This window comes from Phyllostomus hastatus, unplaced genomic scaffold (genome assembly GCF_019186645.2).
Source record: "Phyllostomus hastatus isolate PE091 unplaced genomic scaffold, TTU_PhHast_1.1 phas_contig_477, whole genome shotgun sequence".
Taxonomy (NCBI): Eukaryota; Metazoa; Chordata; class Mammalia; order Chiroptera; family Phyllostomidae; genus Phyllostomus; species Phyllostomus hastatus.
In genome coordinates this window covers 4,535,884-4,548,620 of record NW_025333889.1, presented here as the reverse complement: position 1 = coordinate 4,548,620, position 12,737 = coordinate 4,535,884, and positions in this window count along the sequence as shown.

Sequence of the window (12,737 nt, the reverse complement as noted above, 5' to 3'; positions counted from 1 at the left end):
TGCCGGCTGCTGGGGAGGAGCAGCCCTCACCCCGATGGCTCCCCTCCACCAAGGGGAGGGCAGGGCGTGGCCAAGTGCCGCTTTGTGCATTTTCTTTCTTTCTTTCTTTCTTTTTTTTTTTGTGTGTGTGTAGATGTCCAGGGTAATGTTCAGTTGCAGAAACATTGTGTGTTTTTTTTTTCCAACTACAGTTTACATTCAATATAACAACTTGTGGTTTGTGTCCTCCATCCCCTGTCCCTCCCAACCCGGTCCCTCAGACTCCTCTGCTTCGCGCTTTGATCCTGCATTTGGCACCCAGTGAGGTGCTAAATGCTTCCCTCCAAAGGGGTGCGGATGATCGGGAGCCAGGCCCCGTGGCGGTCAGACACAGTTTTGGGTCCCTCCGGCGTGCCCGAGCTGGGGAGCGGGCTGGGCCCCTTTCTGCCTGCCGCGTGAGCCCCTCGGGAGCTGAACCCCAGCGCAGCCTCCGCTCTGGGGGACACCCCCCCAGCCTCCGCTCCGCCCAGCCCTCCCTCTCCGCCCTGCACTGACAGCTCTGCGGCATCTCCTGTGCTCTGGAAGTCACCCCCCCAGCCAGCATCCTGTCCTCCGCCCCGCCTCCCGGGGCTCATCCTATCTATTATTCACAGCGCAAAATGGATTTTTAATTTGAGAAATGAAATGACTCTCCCAAGTGGCCGGGGTGGCGGGGAGGGGGCGGGGAAGGCTGGAGAGAGACATGAGGCGGCCACCACGGTGCTGACTCAGCCTCCTCCCGGAAACCTGGGTGCCCAGAGCCGACCTGGGGGACGCCGAAGGGACGCCCCACCGCCCAGCCTGCGCCTTCATGGCGCCTGGTTGCTGTGCTCCCCGTTGCTGTGGCCAGAGCGGGCAAGTGGGTGCTGGTTGGTCCTGCCAGAGCGGCGGGCTCTGCTCCTGGACAGGCAGCGGCTCTGCGGGGCCGACCCTGTACTCCACTTCCTTCAGAGTCTGGGCCTCCAGGGCAGCCTCGGGCACCCCGGCCTGGTCCCCCTTTTCCCCAAACTCCTGGACCTCACTGGGCTGGGCTTAAGAGTCCCCCCTGCGTAGACCCCCAGCTGAGCCACCCTGCCAGGTCCCAGTGCCAGGGGACACCCACTCCGGCCTGGACAGCTGCCCTGGCTGCCCCGCTGGCTCTGGCTTCCAGGGTCCCCGCCTCACCCCTCATGATAGAACTCGCACACTGAACCGGGCCCACGAAGCAGTGGCCTCTTCCCTGGCCCCTGCCCAGCCCCTGCCCCCCTCTCCGCCGGCCGCTCTGACCTAGTTTTGTTTCCCAGAACTCAGCCGGCTCTCACACAGCTCAGGGGCTTAGCACCTGCTGTTCCAGCTGCCTGGAACACCCTGTCCCGTCACCTCTTCTGCTGGCTTATCGCCACTCCTCCTTCTGGGGACGTCAGCCTCGCCGTCTGGGCCGGTACAGCCTCCTCGAGCTGCGGGCTTGCCCTCCCCGGGCCCCTGCTACAGCTGCAGCATCCTAATCAGCCGTGTGGCCCAGAGCCCGGCAAAGACAACGCACCCGATAGACAATGGACTGGCCGACCTCACGCAGCAGGGGTCGGCTCGGGGACCTCCTGCGTGACGTGTCCCCCAGGCCAGCCTGACACCGGGTGCAGCACCCCCACCCGCACACCGGCCCAGACTCCCAGATCTACACGCACCTTCCCTTGGCTCTGGGACCCATCAGACGACGGGTCGGGGGGGGCACTCCTCACCTCTCCTGTCCCCCTCACTCCCACCCTCCTGCCCTGTAGCAGGCTCCACCCCCACCAGGCACATCCTCCTCTGGAGCCACCCGCTGACCTCTAGGTCTGGTTTTTATTTCATGCAAGAAATAGAGAAATATGCTCTGGCTGGTGTGGCTCAGTGGATTGAGCGCGGGACTGCAAACCAAAGGGTTGCCGGTTCGATTCCCAGTCAGGGCACATGCCTGAGTTGCAGGCTAAGTCCCCAGTAGGGGGCATGTGAGAGGCAACCACACATTGATATTTCTCCCCCTCTCTTTCTCCTCCCTTCTCCTCTCTCTAAAAATAAATAAATAAAATCTTAAAAAAAAAAAGAAATAGAGAAATACAGCCTCCTTTGGAAGGACGTGAACTCCAGGGGTGTGTGGAGGGCAGGCGTGAAGGTTCTTCCTCGCACAGGCCCCTCCGGGCCTCCCCAGGGAAGGGAGGGCAGCTCTGCAACCCCTGCAGGTGAGTGCACCGCTGCCCCGCGGGCATCTCTGTGTGTTTAAAAAAAATAAATAAATGCAGTTTAGTGCCTGGTGCCCGCAGGCCTACACCAGCATCTCCCACCCAGAAGTCCTCAGCATTACTGTCCCTAACTAAGGGACACTTGGGCTGCCTTGGTCACACCTGTCTGGTCTCCAGTTCGGAGGCCAGTCCTGCTGCTCGTCTCGCTCTGGGCCCACCCCCACCCCACCTCTCCGTCCCCTGGAGGCCATGCCCAGGTGAGGGCCACGGCTCCTGGGTCTGCTCCTGACCCCCCCCCACCACCCCACCAGCACCAGGAGCTCGCTGCACCCTTATCTCACCCTTCAGTTTCCCTCCTCTTCCTCCCTTCAGCAGGTCAGGGCCGAGCCCTGGGGGCTTGCCTTGGAAAGGCTCCTGCTTCTGGTCCTCGGACGGCCCCTCAGGCACCGCTGCATCCTGCCCGTTCCTGCCCCACGCCCGCTGTGACCCCACCGCCAGGCTTGCTGTCCCCTGAGTGTCCCTCCTCCTCAAGGGGACTGCGTTCCCACCTCTGTGCCTTTGCTCAAGCCGTCCCCGTTGCCTAAATGCCTCATTCCCACCCCACCTGCCCTCCTTTAGGCCCGTGTCCAGCTCCCAGAATCCCCCCAAAATCCCACGGCTGCGCAGGGCCGCCCCCAAGGAGCCCGCCGGAGGGCCCCTCCCTGGCGGGGGGAGATGTACGTTCCTGTGCAGCCTACTTCCTGCTTCCAGACCTGGGCTGGGCAGAGCAGGCCCCACTTGGGGCTGGATGGGCCTCCCACAGCGTGGCCGGGACCCCCACGGTGACATGGGTGAGGCACCTGCTAAGAGCCACACTCGCCGCCCGCTTCACCACGCCGAGTCTCCCAGGCACCCCTCCACCCCGGTTTGCACAGGAGGACACCGGGGCCCGAGGAGGAGAGAAAGGCACCCACGTCCGCCCGGCTCACGAGCACTGAGCTGAGATTGGACCCGCACCTGCTGCCTTCAGGGGCCTGGGGACACGCATGCTGTGGGCCGGGAGCTGACTCTGGGGGCGGGGTGGGGGGGACAGGCAGGACACTCAGAACCACAGCGAGAGCAACGCAGGAGCCCAGCTGTGGCCTCGGCGCGGGAACTGCGTTGGGGGCGGGGGGGGGGAGGGGGAGGCATGCAGGCACCCAGGCTGGCCCTGCCCAGGGACCTCGGGGTGGGGAGACCCCGGGGCCTGCAGCCAGGCCTGGGCCTCCCCACCTCCGGGGGCCTGCCTGGACCCTTCCCTGAAGTGCCCGCTCACTTTCTGTCTGTTGCTCGGGGCACGCCCCGTACCGCCCTCACCCCACCCGAGGTTAGCTTGTAACGTGGTGTTTCCGTGGTCTCTCTTTCTCTGCTCCTTTAGGACCCCTGATTCCACGCACCCCCCATGCCCCCACCGTCCGTTCTAGCCCAACCTGAGAGGGCAGGCTTCAACCACAAAGCAGCTGGGGATGGGGCCAGGTCCGCAGAGACCAGCAGAGTGGTGGCCGTGGGGGTAGGGAGGTGGGGGGAGGAGAGTCTGAGGCCCCTCGGGCTCCCTGTGTGACGGACAGGCCACAGCGGGCCCCTCAGCTCCTAACGCAAGCTGCGCACCAGGCCACAGGGGCTGGGGGCACTCGGTGGGCCCCTTTCTGTCAGAGTCACCCGTGGCCTTTGCCGGGGACTGCAAAGGGAGGACGGAGGCTCGGGATGGGCAGGGCCCAGAGCGGGCAGTGGGACCGAAAGGGCCTCTTCGTGGGCTCCCAGGGTCACTGGAGGTCCCCTCCCCCAGCACTGCCATCATTTCAAGTGACTGGAGCTGAGGGGGATCGTTAGCTAATGAAAGCTGAGGCCACTAATTGTCCCTTGTAGGAGAGAGAGCTGGGCTGCAGAGGGGCGGGGACAGAGGGCCCAGAGGGACTGGAGGGGGGCCTGGCCCTGGGGGGGGCCTCCTCCTGGGCTGTGTTCTCTGCCCCAGCATTGTCGGAGAGTCCTCAAAGCGGAACTGTGGGACGGAAGCCAGGGCCCCGGGTTTGGGGGCGCCCTCCGACACTGCCTGCCCACCTCTACTTACTGCCAGCTCCCCCACTCCGAGGCTGAGGGGAGGGCTTGGGTAGTGGGTGGCAAGGGCCCCACAGACACCCTGTGGAGGGGGCAACAGGTCATATTTGAGACAGGAGGAGGGAGGCCAGGGCCACAGCCCGGGGCTGGCCCCAGCAGGAAGCTGGGCGGGGAAGTCTCTGGCCTCCCCCTGGCCCCCCTACCAGCCCCCCCCCCCACCGTCTCAGCAGAACCAGCCCGGGGCTGCCCACAGGCCGGCTGCAAGCGCCCCTGTGGCCGGGGTGTCTCAAGGCCTTCCATCAGGACCACGGAGAGGGTTATCAGTTTTCTATGGCTGTGTACCACATCACCACAAACTTAGCCACTTAAAACAAGGCAGCTTTATTGTTTCAGCCTCGTAGGTCAGAGGTGCAGGCGCAGCGGGGTGGAGTCTCCGCTGCGGGGGGCCTCCTCGCTGGGCTGAAGTCGGTCGGCGAGGGCTGGGCCCTGCCCTGGCGCTTTGGGCCGCCCTTCCGCGGCCACCGGCGGCGGCGGCGGCAGAATTCAGCTCCTCCGGCTGTGGAACCCACGCGCCCGATCCCCGGGCGCTGTCGGCCCAGGGCTGCTCCGGGCTCCCAGCGGCCGCCCACTTCGCGGGCCTCGTGGCCCCTCCATCTGCGAAGCCACCCCTGGGAAATCCACCCCGAAACCGGCTCCCTGTCATGCTCGGAGTCTGTCTTCCTCTCGCCGACCAGCTGGAGCAGCCGGTTCTTGGAGGGCCCGAGGAGTCACGTCTGTGCAATGCCCAGGTTTGTGTTTGGGAAACTGGGGGTGGGGGGGGGGAACGTGCGCGCACGCGCGCGCGCCCACAGGGGCCGCAACCTCGGGCACCTGAGAGTCCTGCCCACCACGGGGGGCGTGGGCTGAGAGCAAAGGCGGGGGTCCTCCCGTTACCCCCACCTCACAGACGCAGCAGCGGAGGCCCGGAGGGGGCTGCCAGGCCGCGCGCTGCTCAGTGGCCAAGCTCGGGTCCCGGGGCAGGGGTTCCCAACCTTTTCCATCGCGTGGCGCGGAGAAACTACGGACTAGAATTCGGAGGCACACCGAATGATACATCTTTTGCCAATCTGACCACAAATAGATATAATTTTAAGTCATTCACATCAGAGGGCTGTTGTGTTGGCTGTTGTCATTTTTTTATTGGACATTTTTTAATTGTCTTTTTTTTTTTAAGGGGAAAGGGGCCGATGCCCTGACTGAACAGTCAGGTACGGCCTGTTCCAAAAATTCCCCGCCGCACCACCGCCGGCCTGCCGGGGCACAAGGGTGGAAAATCGCTGTCCTAGGGGAAAACGAAGTCTGACTCAGCGTTGCTGTGTGTTCTCGGGAAAGGCGTGTGACCTCTCTGGGCCTCTGTGACGTGAAGGGCGCTGAGGCCTGTTTCCCACGGACAGGTAGGCCAGACTCCAGGGCCCAGGTCAGAGGTCAGCAGGTTCTGATCTGCCCATCCACAGCCAGTGGGCGGGAGGGGTGTGTGATTGGCACCTATGACGCCCAATGAGATGAGGTGGGGTTGGGGTCCCTGCTGTCAGCTGATTGCATTTCCTGGCCTCGGCAGTCCAATGACACACAGCTCCCTGGCACTGAGGCCGGGAGGCTGACGGTTACCCCGGTGCCTCCCGTCCCAAGGTTAATAGGAGCTGGCTGGGCCCCTTGGAGAAGCGAACAGAGGCTTTCAGACCTTTGCCCACCCCCCCCCCCAGGTGGGTGTGTGTGTTGGGAGTCACCCCTCCCACTTCCAAGCTCTGCTTCTCCCCACTCCGCTGGGCAGGCTCCTGTTGGCTCCGGCTCGGCTCCAGGGTGGAGGGGACCACAGAGGTGGCCGTGGCTGCCTGCTCCCCCTCCCCATGAGAAAGGCTGTCAGAGAGCCCCTGCGCAGCTCCCCGCCCCCACCACAGCGGCCTCCCCTGTCCCCGCCCCCACCCCCATGCTTGAGCTGCCTCCCTCTGTAATGGGGCTTAATCATAACAGGCATTAGCTGGAGCCTGCTGCCTGCAATTACCGCTTCAATCAGCCACCCACCACCTGCCGCCCCCAGCCTCAGGCCACCTGTGGGGACAGGCCGGCCCTGCACTCTCTGGCCTCCTCCCCGAGGGCAGCACAGGTGCCCAGGCTGTGCACAGGGACAGAGAAGGGACCCCCCGGCAGCGGGGGGCCTGGGGCGGGGCAGGCAGGGGACAGGGAGCTACCTCTCAGGGTCACAGGCAATTATTGTAAAAGCCTGTGGGAAACGGCAGCTTCCCCAGCGCGCGGGCCCCTCCCGGGGGTGGCGCTGCCCCGGCTGCCGACGTGCTCGCGTGCACACACGGCGCTCACACGTGCTCGCCACACACTCACACGGGATGCAAATTCCAGGACACCGCAGCCATGGCTACTGGCTGTCTGTGAGGCAGGGGCCCCCTGAGCCCCCAGCCCCCAGGCCTGTCCCCTGCACAGACGCCTCCTGTCCTTCATCCTCTGCACCCCAGGCCTGGGGCACAGGGAGGCTGCGCTGACCTGGAGATAAGGGGGAGAAGGCAGACCTGGCGGGGCAGGGGGGCGGGGAGGAGGGAACCGCTGTTTTGCTGTGATTTTCTCTAATTGCTGTTTTGCTGAGAGGTAATTAAAATCCCTTTTTATTTCACACGTCAGAGCCCTCGCCAGCCTGTGGAGAGGGCGCAGGGGGAGGCCAGGAGATGGGGGCCTTGGAGGGCTGGGCAGCCTGGCACAGGGAGGGGAGGGGAAGGTCGGGCCGCTGAGCCCAGCCTGCCCTGCCTGCCCTGCCGGCCCGGCCTGGCTGCGGAAGGCCCAGTGCAGGAGTCCCCGCCCGGCCCCGGGCCCGGCCCGTGAGTACCCGGGGTCTGGCCCGGGCCAAGGGTATGTGCGGCCCGCCAGAGTCACTCAGGCCAGAAGAATGAAGACAGGGACATCTCCGAGTGCGCCCTCCATGCCAGGTGTTTCCTGACTCCCACCTTACGGTAGTTGCAAAAATAAGGACTGCCAGGAAGATGCCATCACCTCCCGTGTGTGGGGACAGTGACAAAGCTGAGACCCAGAGAGACGAAGACACAGCCAAGACCACCCAGCTTGTCGATGGTGGAAGTGGATTTGGACTGGTGACCCCAAATTCAGAAGCACTGTGTCCACCAGCCCGCTCCAGTGCACAGAGCTGTCCCCTCCTGCAGAGCCTGTCGGAGTTCCACAGCCCGACCCCCCACCCTCCTCCGAGCCCTGAGGGAGGGGCCACAGGCTTGGGACACCCGCCCAAAGTACCCCCCCACCCCCTGCACCAGTGCCACGCCTGTTCCCATGGTCAACTGCTGGTCAGGTCATCGGGCCAGGGCACTGTGGGTATTCCCTCGAGGGCTGGATGGAGCCATGAGGCCATGGCCAGGCCAGAGCCTGGACTCGCGCCCAGCCAGAGTCAGGCTGGGATGCAGCAAGGCCCCGACCTTCTCCTGGGCTGGCTACAGAGGGTGGGCTCCCGGCAGCCGGGCCTGCTGGGTGGGGCCGGTGAGAGTCCCGGAGCGGCACCTCTGTGCTTTGCACCGCCTTTCTCTGTGCTTTCTCCCTGTTTTTGGTCCAGGAGTTGCATCTCTCCGTCCTTTTCATCATCGTCACCCCCTCCATCGCCACCCACCATGTCACCATCGGCAGCAGCATCGCCACAGCCACCACCATCACCATCATGATCACCACGACCACTGTCACCCTGGTCATCACCATGGAATCGTGGTCACCATCACCACCACCTTCTCTGCTGTCATTTCACCAAATTCAGCATGGTCATCATCTCCACCCACCATCGCCATGATAAGATTTATGACCATCGCTTTCTTAGTTACCGTCATCCTCATTTTCACCAAAGTCACCAGCAGCAGCAGCAGCAGCAGCAGCACCGTAGCCGCAGTCGCCACCAGGACTCACCGCACCAGGCACTGTTCTGAGACCACAGGCCGCGAGGAGGCGTCTCCTCGCAGGGAACCCACACCATCCCCGGGGAGTGGCTGCCCGAACCGTCCCCCCTGTCTCCCAGAGAGGGAGCCAAGGCTTCCCGTGGAGGGCTTTGCCCACCATCACAGAGCCAGGAAGTGGCCGAGGGGGACTTGAACCCAAACGGCCTGACACTGGAGCCCAAAGCCATCACCACTGCGCTCACCACTTCTCAGTCGAGGAGCCCGGGGAACGCAGCCAGAGGACCCGGGGGAGGAAAAGAGAGACACTCGGTCTACTCCCAGTCGGCGGTCCAGGACACCCCGCCCCCCGGGCCCGGCTAACTCTGCCAGGCGGCAGCAGCAGAGCCCTGGGGGTCTTCACTCTCTAGCCTGACAGAGGCCAGACTGTCCGGTCGCCCCGAGCGCCCCCTCGTTTTCGGGGCTGTGGCTTGCTCCGGGTGCTCGTCCCCATCTTGAGGATGGAAGCTGGGGTGGGCAGTCAGGTCGGGGTGGAGGGCAGGACACACCGCAGCCCCATGGGGCCTCGGTCATGTCTCGGGACACCGGACTGGATGGTGGCCGAGAGAGAAGAATCAATCCTCCCAGACCTCGGGCGCCTTCTCTTCAGCTCAGGAGGACCTTGGCCTTGATGTCTTGGCCACTCGGACTCCCTGGGTCCACAGCAAGGAGGCAGAGCCGTCTCGGCCGCCTGCAGCACCTGGGGCTAGGGGCAGGGAAGGGTCTTCTTCTTTACGTGTCCCCAGGGCCCAGTGCGGGCACCACAAGGTACTTAATACATTCATGGAATAAAAGAATGAAAACATTTTCAAGATTAAAACTGTCCCCCAAATGACACCCGCAGGGAGGCGGGTCCCCATCCCTGGAGCCCAAGGATTAACGCCTCTGGCTCTGCAGTCTGGATTGAATGCCAGCACCGAACTTCCCCAGCTGTGAACAGGTCATGTGGCCTCTTCAAGCCTCAGTTTCCTCATCCAGAAAAGCAAATAATGAGCCCTGACCAGCCTGGCTGGTCAGTGGGTTGGGCTCCGTCCCACAAGCCAAAAGGGCACCTGTTCGATTCCCAGTCAGGGCACAGGCCTGGGTTTTGGGTTCCCAGTTCGGGGTGTGCAAGAGGCAACCGATGGATGTTTCTCTCCCTCTCTTTCTCCCTCCCTTCCCCTGTCTCTAAAAATAAGTAATATTTTGAAGTGGGGATAATGAGGTCTGTGAGATCAGCACAAGGAGGGTGGGGGAGCCTGGTCCCCTGACCAGGCCTCTAGGCTGGGGAATGACCCCGTGGGCGGCGGGGCCAGCCGGAGGCCCTGAGCCGCCCCTCCCATTACCCTCCGGGCACCTGGTGACCTCCTTCCCACACCCTGTTTGTGTCCACTGAGGTGCGCCTGGACACGGCTGATCCGAACTAGACAAGCTCCCTGGCCCGCCGTCCCTGTGCAGCGAGAACCCCCTTGGGGCGGGGCCAGCGGCTGGAGGCTGGACAGAGAGCGGAGACTGCGGGAACTCGGCCCTCGGGGTATTTGGGGTCCGGGGACACCTGGGAAGGGGCTCCAGGGAGGCTGGTGGATCTCAGACCAGGGGTTCAGTCCTCTCCTGGACACCCACGGGGCGACCTTGCTCAAGCCCCTCTTGTCCCGGAGCCTCGGTCTCCTCACCCATGTCAAAGGAGTAGTCACTGGCCGACCTCGCAGGGCTGTCGGGGGGTTTATACGAGGTGCTCCTGGGAAAGCCCCCAGCAGCAGGTCTGGCCGATAGAGGCACCCTCGTCACCCCCCACGCCCTCCCCCACACACACCCACCCGGGATGCTGGCCACTCCCAGGGCCTCGCTGCCTCCCCCGGGAGCCCCGGGCCCCTCCCTCTGGCCCCTCCCCCGCACGTCTGTGGCAGAAATGCGCACTGCTCTTCCCTCCTGTCAATGTTCCCTGCCAGCTAATGGGCCAATTTTTTAGCATTACGGAGATTTGGCCAATTTGGCCACCCTGGCAGAAAGGCGCCGTGCACAATCGCCTGGGGGCGGGGAGAGGGCCGTGAGCGAGGAGGGCGGAGGAGGAGGCGGAGGAGGAGGAGAGAGAGGAGGAGGGTGCCGTGGGCAGCCACGGCTATCAGGTTGCTCCCAGCTGCCCCTCCGAGTCCCGGGCGAGGCGGGTGGAGCAGTGGGGACATTATGGAGATAATTAGCCCCACTTATGCACCCCCTCCCCACCGTGCACAGGCTCTGTGCTGAGCACTTTGCATATATTTTCTATTTTAATCCTCCAATAACCCTCTGAGACCAGTTCTGTTATTTGCTCCATCCTTCCTGGTGTGGAACTCAGGCCCAGGAGCTGGGAGCGGGCCCAAGGTCACAGCCAGGAAGTGATGGAGCTGGAATGTGAGCTGGAGCAGAAAGCTGGCCTTTTAGCCACCGCCGAGCTCAGTTTCTGACTAAAGGCTGAGGATTAGGCCAGGACCACCCCTACCCATCCATTCTCCAGCCCCTCCTCCCTCCCCCTGCACACACAGAGTCTGGAAGAGCCTCCTCCTCTCCAGCACCTGGGGTCCCTGCGCTGCACCCAAGCCCCGCCCCCCTCCTGCTCCAAGGGGGCTCAGACGGGAAGGCGTCTCTGCAGGGAGATCCCAGGACAGCACAGCTGCCAGGCGCAGGCAGGGCTCCCAGCCCACAGAGCTGGGTTCTTCCCTCCCGGCCAGACTGTGGGCTGGGGGACCCCGTGCCCACTGTGGTTTCTGGAGCCCCCTAGCCGGCACCAGTGCCAGGCTGGAAGTAGGAGTCAGCAGTGCCCTCCACCACCCACCCTGGGCCCTCCGGGAGCAGAGACGCAGCGGTGCCGGGGAAACCGGGAAGGGAGAGGAGAGGGAGGGGACTGCCTCTGGGCTGGGGGAGGGGGCTGCGGAACTCCGTGCACTAAGCGATCAGAGAGCACAATATTTCATTGCCCACAATCGCAGCCAAGACATCAACTACTTGGGGAGAGCAGCCTTAAAAGCCTTTTGATTTTATTTCTTCCACTTCCTTTTTTTTTTTTTTCCTTTCCTTGCTGGTGTCCTTGACAAGGCCTCCCCTCCCCCTCTGCTGCCCCTTCCTCAACCCCCTCCGGAGGCCCGGGAGCCTCAGGGGGGGCTGAAATGGGGGGCGCTGGGGGGAGCAGCGGCGTGTATGTGCACCTGGGAGCGCATCTGTGCACGTGAGGCTGGAAGGCGTGTCCCTGTGCGCCTGTGCGCGCGCCTGGGCTCCACTGTGTGCATCTGGAAGTGTGCATCCTGAGGGCACGTATCTAGGTGCCCTGGCGGGCTCTGTGTGCACACTCACGTGTGCATGCTTGAGTGTGTGTGCACGCGCGAGGACCTCACTGTGCACGCACCCACCACAAAGCCCCGCCAAGGTGAGAAACACGAGGCCAGGGCCGCGGGAGGATGGCACATTCGGAGGGCCGAGAGGATAGAGTGGGGCTCGGTCGAGGGTATGGGTGTCACCCTCTTAGGAGTCAGCCTAATTGGGCCAAACCGCGGACCCAGCGGAAGCCTTCGAGGCCCAGGACGTCCCCCAGAGGTGCAGTGCACAGACTCACAAGTGTGCACAGGCACACACGGGCGGACCCACACGCACTCTCAAGCCCGCACTCCCTGCAGAGAGCGGGCACTGGCCTGGTCGCTGCGGGACTCCTGGCCCCACGCCCAAGACGTCAGCGGCCAGGCCGTGACGTCACCTCCCGCCCCCGCCCGCGGGCCTCTCCCCACCGCCTAACGGCGACGCAGAACGGCACATCTGTCTTATCGGGAATTAGTTAATTGGATCAAGCGGCTCGAGCTGCCGCAGAGACCTCTGTGGCGCGGGCCCGGGCTGGGGGCTGGGCTGGGGGCTGGGCGCTCAGCCGGGAGCTCAGCGGGGGGCGGGGCCCACTGAGAAGGGAGCGGAGAGGCCCACCTCTCCTCGGAATGCGGGTCGGGGTCCCGCTCGGCTCCCCCGCCCCCCGCCCGGTGAGGACCCGGACCGAGGGCCCGGCGCCTGCCGGGGGACTGCGGGCTGGCTGCGGCCCAAGCCCCTGCAGACACGGCCGGAGGGCTCTCCCTCCCCCAGCCCGCCCTGCCCGCGAGTGCTCCGGCGGCGGGCTCCGCCTCTCCTGCACCTGCCCGGGTTTGACGGCTCCCTCCGTCCTCGCCTCCGCCTGCCCGACGGTGCCGAGAAAAGCGGCTCGTTCCCGAGGCCACCGCACAGCGGGCCTCTTCGCCTTCTCCCTCCAGAGCGCGTTCCCGGGGCGCCTCGGCCTGGGGAGCGGCTGCCAGGAGATTTGTCAGAACCGGTTGGGCGCTCCCAGGCCTGTCCTGCAGGGCCGTCCTCCGATCTCCCTCCCTCCCTCCTCCTCCACCTCCATCCTGGGGCCCCCCTCCCTCCCCACTCTTTCTTCCCTAACTCGTGGGACACAGCAGGAAAGAGGTGGTCAGGCTGTCAGAGACACCCAGGCTCCAGGCCCGGCTCTTCT